At 38.9% G+C, this 13,041-nt stretch overlaps 1 protein-coding gene across 2 annotated transcripts in view; it reads right to left on the bottom strand.

Moving 5' to 3' along the window:
* babam2 (BRISC and BRCA1 A complex member 2) overlaps positions 1 to 13,041 on the bottom strand; it is a 74,430-nt gene that overhangs the window by 37,559 nt on the left and 23,830 nt on the right. The window lies entirely within an intron of this gene.

The raw sequence follows: 13,041 nt of genomic DNA, 5'->3' as shown, positions 1-13,041 counted from the left end.
TTTGGTCAACACAGATCACTACAAATTATCACAATCATTCCTTCATTATTCATAAAATAAACAACAAGATACTGTGCTTCCCAAAATGTACTTGTCAAGCTTTTCATACTCCTGCTCATTCAGGTGCATCCCCGTGATTAATTGACTGACTTTTCCAGCTGACTTTATTAGTTAATCTTATTAGTTAACGGAAATGTGCTTTACATGACATGACGCACAGCAGTCACTTACTTTCCACCAGAGAGGTACTGGGTCAAAAACTTTTGCCCACCATTTGAGGGCATGTCATTTCATTTCATGACAGCTTTGAATGCTGTTTTGAAAGTCACAGATCTCTCTTGCACATTTTAAATGTTCGGGCATGGATCTACTTCTGGGTGATGCAATTAATTGGGGGGTCTGGTAACTTGAAAAATCTGTGGAAAGGAGTAATAAACATGTGTCCAAGTGGGAGACAATCCGCCGCTTTAATTCAACATCTCTCGTCACAACTCTGCATCTACTCCATATCATCATTCAATTTGCCGTTCTGCAAATTCTTGCATTGGTCGAAGATGGATTTGTGGGACAAAAGCATTATTAGCAAAAAAAACAATAGTTGAAGCAATAGAACAACCAATGTGCTCTCCCTTCTATAAGGTTGTTGTGTCAGGGAAGGGGTTATGCCAAAATATCTTGAAAACGAAGATGATGAAAACCGTTCTAACTAACATCACATTTCAATACTAAATAGTACTACACATAATTTATTATATAAATGGATATGAAAACCAAGGATTTTCCTAGAGAATTGGAGATCTCAGTTCCAAATTGCAATGAAAAATACTACTTAAAGCTTCAGTGTGTAATATTTAGGATAACTTATTCAAAGAAATTGAATATACTGTCCATAACTATGTGTTCATATATGTGTATAATCACCTGCAACAAATAACCGATGTTCAAAGGCCCCAGTGTGTAATTTTTCTAATTTTGTGGTGGCATCTGGTGGTGAAGTTGCAAACCACAACCAACTGAGCAACCGACAGGAAACTTTATGGTGGCGCACCGCTAATTCCATTTCCGGTTTCCGGCAGCGCTGAAAATTCAACGCTAATGCACATATTCGGGAATGTTTTGTGCAACCGTTTTCAGCACGACGTAGCCAACATGGCGACTTACAAGGAGATCGGGTCCACTTACTGTATGCAACCATATATAACCTCCTACCCTAGCCCATTCAAAGTTGACGAAAAACATTGGTTCTTTGTTGCAGATTATTATGAATATATAACAACATAGTTACGGACAATATATTCAATTTCTGTGAATGCGTTCTTCTAAATATTACACACACTGTAGCTTTAAGCAATCAATCAAAATATCCTATCTTACTAACAATGCACTGAACTTTTGGCCATGTTTCACTGTTGTTGAGGAAGCAGTATATTTGCAGCTGCAATTTGACTCAAATGTTTTCACTACAACAGGTGCTATTTTCTGAGAGGCCTCAGAGATCAGTCACATGCAGTAATGATTTAAAACATTAAACCATCTGCATTAACCCTGGACACTGTTTGTTTACACGCCAGCTCACAGGTGTCCTTTGATTTTTAGGACTATAGCAAAAGTTTGCCTGTCCTCTCTTCGTGACAGTCTGAAACATGAGTGAGATGAAAGCATGTTACTATTAACAAGAGCAGCTTTATCCAGCTTCATCCAGGCCCCATTTAACTTTTTTCTCAGAAGGCTGAAAGCTGTGCAGTGCCAGATGTTAAACCAGCTGGTGGTAATCACAGCTTGGTTCTCAACTCTATTGACTTGTGAACAACACTAATCAGATACAAAGTTCTGGACCTGCAACTAGAAGGCTCAATTACTAACAATTACAGATCTCAATCAATAAACCACAGGTACATTCAGTCCCAGTGTCCTCCTTTCTAATCATGGCTCACACTTTGGACAATGGGTACTTCAAGGTGAGCTTGTTGATTGCAAATTTGTATGAAACAAAAGAAATTGGTAAAGACCTTGTTCACAAAGTAACATTATGTCCTTTGAAAGCAAATCCTGGAAATCCATGGAAACTCATGTTGACATCAATGGAGCATGTTTTTTTCCCAATTTCTAAACTGGGCAACTGATAAAATACCAATTTGAAATGACGATATACAGTACTTGATCTCACAGCACAGCTGTTGTAATAAACCTGCATTTTTGTTCATTTTGTCAGACTATGTCAGAAAATGATCTTGTCTGCAGCAACAGCTTGGTAATGAAGGCTGGTTAATGGTATTTACGTGCTGTGATCCAATTTTACACTACTCCCGACATCTGACAGCAGAAACAGAAAAAATATATAAATGAGAACAACTATATTGTGAATTATGCTGTATTAAAACACAATATATGTGTTGACAGAGCAGAGGGAGACTAAACTCTCTCCCTTACATGTTTTGCTGTATGTAATTAGACATTACATTTTTTCATGCAGGATTAAAAATGTATTTGTAGGTGTAAAAAATCCTTGACTTGGATGGATACTTCAGTGACGTGCTGTCAATCTCCGCCTGCACGCTATAGCCCTGTCCATTTCATTGAAAGTTCATATTTCCCCTTTTTTCCTTTTATGTTTTAGCAGAAAACCGTTTGCTCTCATTGCCAAATTCATTGTATTCTATATTTTGACATCGTATCCTACTAATGGATTTATTCTTGTGATTGAGATCTAACTTTATATCGATGTTAACAATAGATGTTCACTGAGCAGAGGTCCATTATTTTCTTTCATTGTAGATAGCCACGTAATCAACTCCATTGCATAATAATTTCAGCCTGTTCAACTTGTCATTGTTCATCAAATCAGTAAACTGCAATAACATCATTCCTGTCTGGGACTAGTGTCTGATCAGCACACACATTACGTCTGTCACAGACATTGAATCTGCATAAATTTCCACTTACAAAACTACAAAATATGTAATTAAATCCTTATAAAATGCCTATTACATACTGTGATAGGCTACTGTGTTTTCCTTTTTGAACATTTGGGATGGTGATGTGCCGTAGGATTTTTTTCAATGTCAAAAATGTGCTGTGGCACAAAAACGGTTGAAAAACACTGATCTATAGCAACAAAGTTCACTTCAGAATTGAAACTCTGATGCAGCTGCAGGAGAGTGAACAGGTAACGGTGAGAATATATATTTGACTGACTGATAACATTAGAAACAGTTACCCTGGATTAAGCACTGCATTGTTTCGTATGAATACAATGTGTCCGTGAAGGTAGTTGCAATCCCTTGCAGAAATGGTAGACTCCACCATCAACAATAGCAACTACTCTAGATATGCAAGTAATCAATATACAGAATGGAAAGTTTAAAAAATAGGGTTTTATTTAATTTAACTTTTTTAATAACTTAAGCGTTACAGTGGATGTTTAATGTTTTTATCGTTTAAGTTTGTTACAGATTTCAAAATATGTATTTTATTTAATTTATTTAAATGTTAGTATAAATTAATATTACAGCTAGTAATAGTAATCATGAATATTTGATGTTGTTGTCATGGTCAAATATTCTATTTGTCTAAATCAGACACCCTCCACCCTCAAATCAGCTCAAGGACTGATGTAACTCTTACTTTAGATAATAGCCCACAACCCACCCACCCACCGCATCCTTCTCTTTTGCAACTGCATCCAACATCTTGCAACAGAGGAGTTTTAGTTTGCTGTCAGCAAAATCAGGAGAGTTTCCTACATTTCCTGCCATCAGCAATAAGTAAATATTACCCATAATTGTTATTGTTTAACAATACTACTGATTAGAAACAAGCTATTTGGAATAACAATTATCTAATGAAAGAATCAATAATTACAATTTTGTTGTAATAATATCATAAATATAAAAATATTAGATAATGTAATGACAATAAAAACAAATATTTTAACATGCTCTGCTTTTCTGTAGTAGAGCTGTTACGTCTGACATTTAAATTCATCTTCAAGAGCATACCAAGCTATAACACTCCACTAGTTAAAAAGCCACATAATTGTTTATCTGCGTGGAAGCATTGGCTGGCCTTTTCAGATTTCAGTCGTTCACTGCATTAGTGAAGCCCAAACTGGCAATTACTTTCCAATGTCTTTTGGGCAACTTGCTTTTCTACTAAATGCCATGTCTCATTGCTATACAGATACACCATCACTCAACTTTCAAAAATCACTTTGAAAACAAAATGAATGCATTTTGATATGCATTGGTTTACCCTGGATTTATTCATAACATAGCTGAAGATTGGTTATGTATTTTAAACTGTACTGTAATGTCACTATGACAGTGAAGATAGAATACTGTCCATGGAGAGAGAATTTCCTGTTTAAATCATCTCAAGAAATATTGTTGTCAGATTTATCTGTGAAAGATTATTCTTGTGTCCAAGAAGTGTTGAATTGAGGGCAACTGGACTTAGGTGTAGATAGAAGGAGATTCCTTTCAAGTATCTTGAGAAATCCCAGGTATTTAAACCCAGTGGGGGTGTAGTCCCATCCCTCAACAGAGAAAAGGTCTATGACCGCACTTATCCTCCACCTACAATGTGGGCCTTTGATTCCTTCCCTGGTGATTCAATTTACCATTCAAACTTGGCCTTATGCGACTGTTACGACTGGTGGAACAAAACAAGTGACACCCTAACCACTTCAGAAATTAAGATTACATTTGGACAAGAGGTTCAAAGTATCTGCAGTCCCTTGAGTCCAACATTTTTGAATGCCCCTCTGTAGAAAACTATTAAACAGAATTCAAATAGAGAACTAATTTAACACATCAAAAACATATGGCAGAATAGCTAACATTTGTTCATACTTTATGACATTTCAGGGACAAAATATTTTCTTCACGTCATTATGTTACTACTGTAATGAGCAAACAGGACTACACACACAGCTGGAAAAGAATTACTTTTTTGTAAAGCACCAGGATCTACAGCAAACAGGAGCTCCTGGTGCTGTACACAAGCAGAGTTGAGGCAAGGAGTAGCACACCACTCTGGGCATTATGGGAGTAACCTGCAATTATTTTATAGCTTTTAAGATTCCTGAGCTCTTAGTCAGTGTTTACCGTGCAAGGGCACGGCAAGGCCACAAATTACAACCACTTGCTTTGGCACCAAATGCTCAATAGTCACGCACAGGCCCAAGCTTTCTCTCAAAATAGTAGACAGGCCAAGAATAGAAAGACAAATAGGTAAGAATGGAAGGCAACCATTAGATGATTTTCTTTTTGTTTTTCCTTGCCTCATAGGGCTCATCAGAATTGGTAACACTACTGTCTTTTTTAGCTCGCGTAATCGGAAAACAGCTAATTCTATTCAGTTCTCTCAGCAGACAACAGGTCTTTAGACCTGATGTGCAGCCATGTGGTAAAAACCACAACCTGCAGGTCAAACCAACAGATAAGTAAGACAGTCAAAGAGCACAACAGACACACATCTCAGGAATTCTCTGTCCTGGTCATGACACAGCAACTGACACAAGAGTCAGTATTGACAGCACAGCCAGCTGTAATGGTCGACTGAGGGCCATTTTAATTATAGCCTCAATGGATCCTAAGTGTTGGGTGCTGGAGTCACACTTGATGACGTTAAAGCCACAGTCTCCTTTGTCACATTCGCATGCTCTAATGGAAAGAATATATGTGCATGAATACGTTAGCATGCAGTGTGTGTGTGTGTGTGTGTGTGTGTGTGTGTGTGTGTGTGTGTGTGTGGTGGCAGCTACAGAGTTGTTTTCTAGGTCTGTGCACAGAGTTGTGAAAGAGTCATCATGTGACACAGCAGACTATCTTCAGCCACGACTTCTCCAAATGCTCAACTGCCATACGAGGGGGGACGTAAGCTGGACAGAAAACCGCGACAACGAAAGCCTCGGGAGCGGTTGAGAAAGGAGCAACAATTATGTGGCAACCGGAAAGGTAAGGTAACCGCAGCCGCTGCAGGCTGATGAGGTTTTTCACTTATCTCTTGGAAAGCTGTGGTCGCCACCATGTGTTCACGAAAAAGGGCCGAGAACATTTGGACAAACACTAAAAAAGATGGCCTGAATTACGGAAAAAGGTGCTCTGTCGCCAGTGATGACTCAGTGGTGTAGGCCGTCACATAAGTGGCTTTGTGTCACTCTCCTGCTCTCTTAATCCGGGTTTTGCGTAGAGGAGTTGAGTTAAAGGGTTTCTCTTTAAGAGGCAATCTGGTGCAGAGATTGATAAGACTCAGAATCATGGCACTTTTAAAAATGCTACTATGAACGATTTTAACTTAATTTACCCATGGTTTCATGTGATATGGACATATTCATGTTCAGGTTTGGGTCATACCGCCATAGAATTTAACTTTACAGCTATAAAACAAGTAAAAGAAATTCAGGTTAATGTAAAAGTTAGAATATTTAGTGGAAATCCTCGATTGTCATTTGATGAATATTGTGGCAGACAACACGTTACATACCAGGGGGATTTTCTGTCTGTGCCTAGAGATGTGATTGACAGATATGATATGTCTTCTGAATGAATAAACTTGCTCTGTGTATGTGCCCTGGCAAAAATGACAAACACTGGAATAAACAAATAAATCTCATTTTACCCTCCAACAAAATAAATGTATACCTAAAATGTACTGTAAGAGAAATGGAAAGTGTGTCACACAGACTCATTTTACAATGAATCAACTAATCTATCGGTTGAGCAACATAAAATTAATCTGCAACAATTTTGTTAATCAGTTGTTTTGGTCCTTTAAGAAAAAAGGAAACATATTGAATGAATGTGCTCACATTCACTGTAACATAACTAACACAATTAATGAACTTCTGTCAATGAATTAATTCAACTTTGAGAAAAAAGGGGTTATGAGATGTATTCATCTTAAAGGGTGAATACATATTTTTTTCCCTGCAAGTCAAATTATAAAAATGTATCAGTCATATAAAATTCATGATAAACTGACATATATTTGTCAGGTTTGCTCTAAACTCAATCACAACTGTAAGATATGTATTCATCAGCATCATTGTACATCTGCAAACAGTCCACTGCTCCATCATTTGCTGTGTTGATAACTAGTTTATTTCTTGGTCATGACTGAGTGTTGTTAATGCTTGTGATCTATTTTAAAATCACACTAATAGACACACAATATCAATATCAGGCCATAAAATATACAGCAAGGTGAAGAGTGGGTTGGTAAATATCAGACCATTTCTAATAAACAACACCTACGTAATCAGCCCCCTGAATTAATAAAAGAAGACTCCTCAGTAACTGTTTGATCCCTTCATAACCCAGTTAACACTTACACTAAAAATGTTAAATGGGCTATAGGTTATAGGAATGTTTTTCCTTTTTATTTATTGGGGGTCTCATAACAGGAATTGTACAGAGAAAAAAAATCACCGGGGTAAAGAGGCAGAAGCGTTCACTAGAGGTTAATAATTCAGATGACATTTTAAACTCAGTAGTGTTACATGCCCCAGAGCAATTTATCAGTGCAATCAACATGGGTGAAAGAAAGGTATATTTAATACATAAAAATACTGCTATGACTTCAAGGTATCTGTCTAGCAGTGGTATACATATTGAGAAATAACACAATTTACTAAAATAGAGCCATATTTGTTCTAGTTATTGTGCTGGCTCTAATACTCAACAATCCAAGCCATTTAAAAAAAAAATTTGCAGCTGAAAATTTGTTTTTATATTAAAATCTCAATTTTAGTGGAAATTCTGCTGCAATTTCAACCATAATTTAACATTTCATAATGTATCAGAATAGATGATGATAAAACTGTGTTAAGCTATATGAGGTTTAAATTGATGCCCATTGATTTCACTGTCCACAACTCTGCTGGCGACAATTGCCAAAATAAAAATTACTAACAGGAAAACAACAGAGATCTGGCTGATCAATAAGTCCACTGATTTCCTGAATCAATTCAATATCACAAGGTGCCAATACAGGCGGCACAGTTAACCAGTGAGTTTTATTTCGGATCAGGCATTTTTTCCAGATATCACGCCTAGGCAATGTCTCATTATATGGTCATTGTGGAATTTCCACGGTATTTCACCTCCATGTTGTTCATATTGCATAGTGTTTTGCTGTTTTCCAGCTCTTCACTGTCTTCGTAGATTTTAAATTTTAAATGCAACCAGACGTCTGCCTATAGGCTTGTTTGGTGAGTATAAAAGACATACCAAAAGATGGACCTTGTTATTTTAATGAATCAATATCTGATCAAATGGATTTTCTGATAAATCAGAAAATCCATTAAAAAAAACCCCAGTCCGAATGATTACCTCTAGCATTGGTACAACAGTGATAATGTCGCCCAAGAGTCCTGTGCATTGACATTGTGACCATGATGTACTTGCTTCACACTCTGCTGCTAACCCCTGTAATACCTAATGTCTGACCTCAGATACTCCACTGCCCTTCTGAGGGAACAACACTGCTCTCTCACCCTCCTGCTACTGAGGTGGGAGACCGTGCCTTTGTTTAACAGTCATGAGGAGCATCAGGAGAGTGATTTGAGACGATCATTAGGAAGACATTTTCCTGTTTTCTCCCCCTAAGTGAAATGTTTACTGAAGCTGATTCAAAGCACTGAATAGTAAATAGATAGGAGTAAGAAATGTTAGTAAAATGATAAAGTCAAAACACAAATAACCCCCCTTTACTTTGAATCTCAATTTCAAATCAAGATCCTAACTTGGAAAAACAAGACCAAGCATAAAAGGGAATTTTGAACATATGTGGCTGATATATTTTGTTTGAATTTAAATTTCTCATTGATCAAAAAAACCCCAAAAACATTGTTTGGGAATGCAGCTTTTGCCTAATGCTAAGTCAAGAGTTGATATTTGAATGAAAGAACAAAAACACGACAAAAAAAGGGAAAAGGACGTATAGCAATAATCGAGTCACTGACGCTGGGAACACAAATTAAAAGACAGAATGAAAGCCAGAGGCTCTGCTTCACCCTGACCCTCCCCCTTTCATTTGCTGCCTGTGGAGCTCTGAAGGTTGAAGTGTGTGTGTGTGTGTGTGTGTGTGTGTGTGTGTGTGTGTGTGTGTGTGATAATTAGAGTAAAAATAATTAGATGTAAGTGCTCTTGTTGTAAGCATGCACAGCATGAACAGACCAAATGAAGATACAGGGATGCCCAGGGCTCAATGCAGCCCTCCCTCAGGTCAGTTATGCAGGAAGACAAGATGACCTGGGGGTGTGGGATACCAGCTGCTAGGCGGTGGATAGGCTTTGGATAAAAACGGTTAAAATATATAAACTCAAATATGGCTGCAGAGGAGTAGTTCGTGATTTTGGGAGATATGGTGAATTGCTTTTTGGCAGAGATCTAGATGAGAAGGTCGGAAGCACTCTTATGTCTACATGTCAAATATGAGGCTCAGCATCCAGTTGGTTAGCTTAGCCTAGCAATGAGGCTGGAAACAGTGGGGAACAGTGAGCCTGGCTCACTTTGAATGTTAAAAAATCTTTCTCACAGCATCTCTAAAGCTTTATGTCTAATCTGTACAGAAACAAAAGTGGGACAAAGATACTTGGCTGCTTTACGAGGAGTTGTGTGCCATATTAATTCCTTCGCTGGGAGTAAGTAGCTCTGTAACTTCCATTAGAGTTTCCATTGGATGCATGACAACTTTTCATGCCACCCCCCCCCCCCCCCCCCTTTATTTAGCAAATAGGTGTTCCATTTGCAGCATCACACAATGCTTAATTTTTTTAGGTTTTCACCTAGGATTCTTAGCACTCAAAGAAAATACAGTTTTATTCTGTGATATACATTTAACATCGTCTGACATGAACAAAATGATCACAATAATTACCAAGATATTTCTTCCCCATACTCCCGGACCCTTAATCATATAATGTGCTTGCAGTGGCTGAGATTGTCCACAGCAGCTCTAGATGTAATTGCTCAGTGATGTGATACGAGCGCACACAGCACAATAACTATTACATGTGCTTCCATCACTTATCAACAATACTGCAGATATCAGTTAGTTCACCAGAGTTTGGTCACATGAGACATCCTATCAGATCAATGACAGCTGCTGGAAGACCCCCGAACACACATGCACGCGCAGACGCACACAATCGCGCGCACACACAGAAATCGCTTTCTGAGCTGGTGACATGGGTCAGTGCTTGTGGGGGAAACAAAGCTCAAATGAAGCGAGAGCAGAGGGCTCAGTCACGAATGTGGCGTCACTCCATGCTGATCAGTGTCGACATTTAGAGGCAAGCCGCCGCTGCACATATATATGTGCTCTATGGGGCAAGTATGGACAGACGAGCGCCCACGAAAGGTCATGGTCGTAATTAAAAGGAAAAATGTTATGTGTATATCCTGTATCCTGAAGTGAGATATACAATGTATATATGGCAGAAGCAGTGGAGCATTTTTTGTGCCATTACACGTTTGTTTATCTCTTATTACCTTCCATAATAAAGCTGGAATTTCGATTATGACAAAGGAGCCACGAAGGAGCATTACAAGACCTTACTAGTATGCACAAATATGTGATATAGTGCCAGGTCAAAGGGCAATGCTAAATGAGAGGGTATGAGTGAAAGCAACTTCAAACTGGCGACAACCCAGAGGTCAAGGTACAATCACTGAAACAGTGCCCAAGAGAACTACATGCCCTTTAAAAGGGGAAGAAAACTGCCAAAACGCATCTGTGTGCATTTCACTATCTTCCCTTCATCTCCGCTCTCAGTGTCCTTCCCACTCTTTCATTTCGACCACGACTGCCCTCCTTTAAAATAAATAAAAAAGAAAGCCAGCGTTCCTCCCCCTCCCCGAGGCTGGGCAGTCCATGCAGGAAGGTAAACATGTCCACTGTGGTGAGCTCAGACCAGGCGGATGCTTCGCTCCAGGTAACAGTCGTCCTCCACAGCTCTGCGCCCACCAGCAACATCTCAGCATTCACGAGCAGTGCAGAGTAGCCTATGTCTGAACAGATTTCCACTTCAGTGCAAAAGCCTCCCTCCTCAAGCAAGGACATCCGTGGATTTGATGGGAGGTTTGATTCAAATGAGGGTCAACAGTCTGACCTCTACCTACAGTACCTGGCTGATGGCTCTTGTCTGCAGAGTATCACCTTCTAAAATTTTGAAGAAAAAAAAGAAAGAATAAGAAATAAAATTGTTTATTAAATAGGTTTTAATTCATGTTCAAGGCCTAGTAGACATTCAGACCCAAAAAAGCCTTGTGTTAAAATAAAGGGCTGCGTTGTTGCTTCAGGTATCGGTAAATAATGAAAGAAATTACAGAACAGATCCACAACTCTAAAGCCTTATCAGACAGAAAAGCATTGATCAGTGGTGGATTATACTGCGCCCAACACCTCACCTAACCAGATTGCATTGCATTACCTTGTGGCAAAAGTTGAGCCAGTTTCAAATGTTCCGCCCGACGATCCCGTGTTTTTAATGCTGAATCCCTTGGTGGTGGCACCTGTGCTGCGTCAACACAATGGTCCCTTTAAAATGGAAACGCTGAAAAAAAACGTATGAATCTGCTCATCAAACCCTTAAGGGGCAGTAAGCGATCTTGGAGAAAGCTTGCTTATCTCTTTGTTGTTGTTGTGATTTTCCTGCTCTGCGAACACGCGACCTCGGGAATGGGAGACCTTTAACTGAAAACTGCCACATTTACAAAGTCAATGATGGGTGGATTTCATTAAGCTTGCACCCACAAACACCTGCATTGACTAAAACCAAGTCTACATGGCAGGTGTAGACACATTAACAAACTGATCCAGGTCCCGTTCTCCAGACGCACCTAGCTAGACGCTGATTTAAACGTTGATCACCATAGTAACGATAGATGTTTCAAGGCATTTGCACAAGTTTTTCTTTTTTTTTCCTAATAATTGTTTTTCATTATGTAGAAGGCTTTTTCTTAAATGACTTTTCTTTTCCCTAATAGCTCTTATTTCTTGTAAATCCTATTTGCATTATTTTTAGGCCTGGTCTTAAGAAATAGAGAATCTTCCCTACAAAACCAACAGTCACAAATTGAATGACTTAAGTAAATCCAGCAGAATACATAATCACCCTATGGTAATGTGTCTCCTCTATTCATTTGCCTGGTCCTCCCTTTAATGCAAGTCCAGTTGGGAAAAACTGGTGCCCCTGATCTAAAAAACACACCACGCGTGTTTGGGGCATGGTGCATCACATCTGCACCCTGTGCATGTTTGCATGTTCACCATCATCTTCAATTTAATGGACTTGTGATTCAAATATTCATTTTCTGCTCAGTCAGAAACCACTTTCGGAGCACATTAACTGCACTTCAATTGCTTTGCGAGAGCACATGTACTTGCAATGAAGAAATGTGCAAAGCACAAAAAAAACAAAAAACTAGAAACTGACAGAAGTACTTGTATGACAACTGTCAAACTGAAAATTCAGGTCATCGATGTGGTGTTCAGCACATTTGTGTTCTCTGAGTCCAGCCTATATGCTCCATAATCCCGTTCCTAACGCGTAGGTGGACAAGGTGTGGGCTCATGTTCATTACTTTCTTCTCTGCCGGTCGATACTCTTCCCAAGTCTTCAAGCGTTCACATGGTGATACTATGTATACCCTAGCTGCCAAATACAGCACAGTGCTGTGAGTGTGCTTGCGTGCGTGCGTGCGTGAAAGAAGAACATTTTATGATTCGGATGACAGGAATGTACATTCATATCCAAGATTTAGTTATAAAATCACTAAATATTACTGAGTTCTCCTTAGACAACATTGTGTCAGTGGCTACACAGCTATCACCATCCACTGGTTAAAGGTGTCAGTGTGTCAGACTCGCTTTTCAAAGCCTGTGCGCAGAAACCTCTAGCAAGTGACAGCATGCTTGTTAGGAAAAAAAACCCAACAATGTCACGAGTATTGCTAGAAACTTTCCTGCCTCGAGATGAGCAGGTAAAAAAATGTAATAATTCCATCATGACCAACAGTGCAACTCTGAAATTGG

Source organism: Scophthalmus maximus, chromosome 15, assembly GCF_022379125.1.
Source record: "Scophthalmus maximus strain ysfricsl-2021 chromosome 15, ASM2237912v1, whole genome shotgun sequence".
Classification (NCBI taxonomy): domain Eukaryota; kingdom Metazoa; phylum Chordata; class Actinopteri; order Pleuronectiformes; family Scophthalmidae; genus Scophthalmus; species Scophthalmus maximus.
Note: the sequence above shows the minus strand (reverse complement) of the source record. Positions and strands in the feature narration are given on the sequence as shown.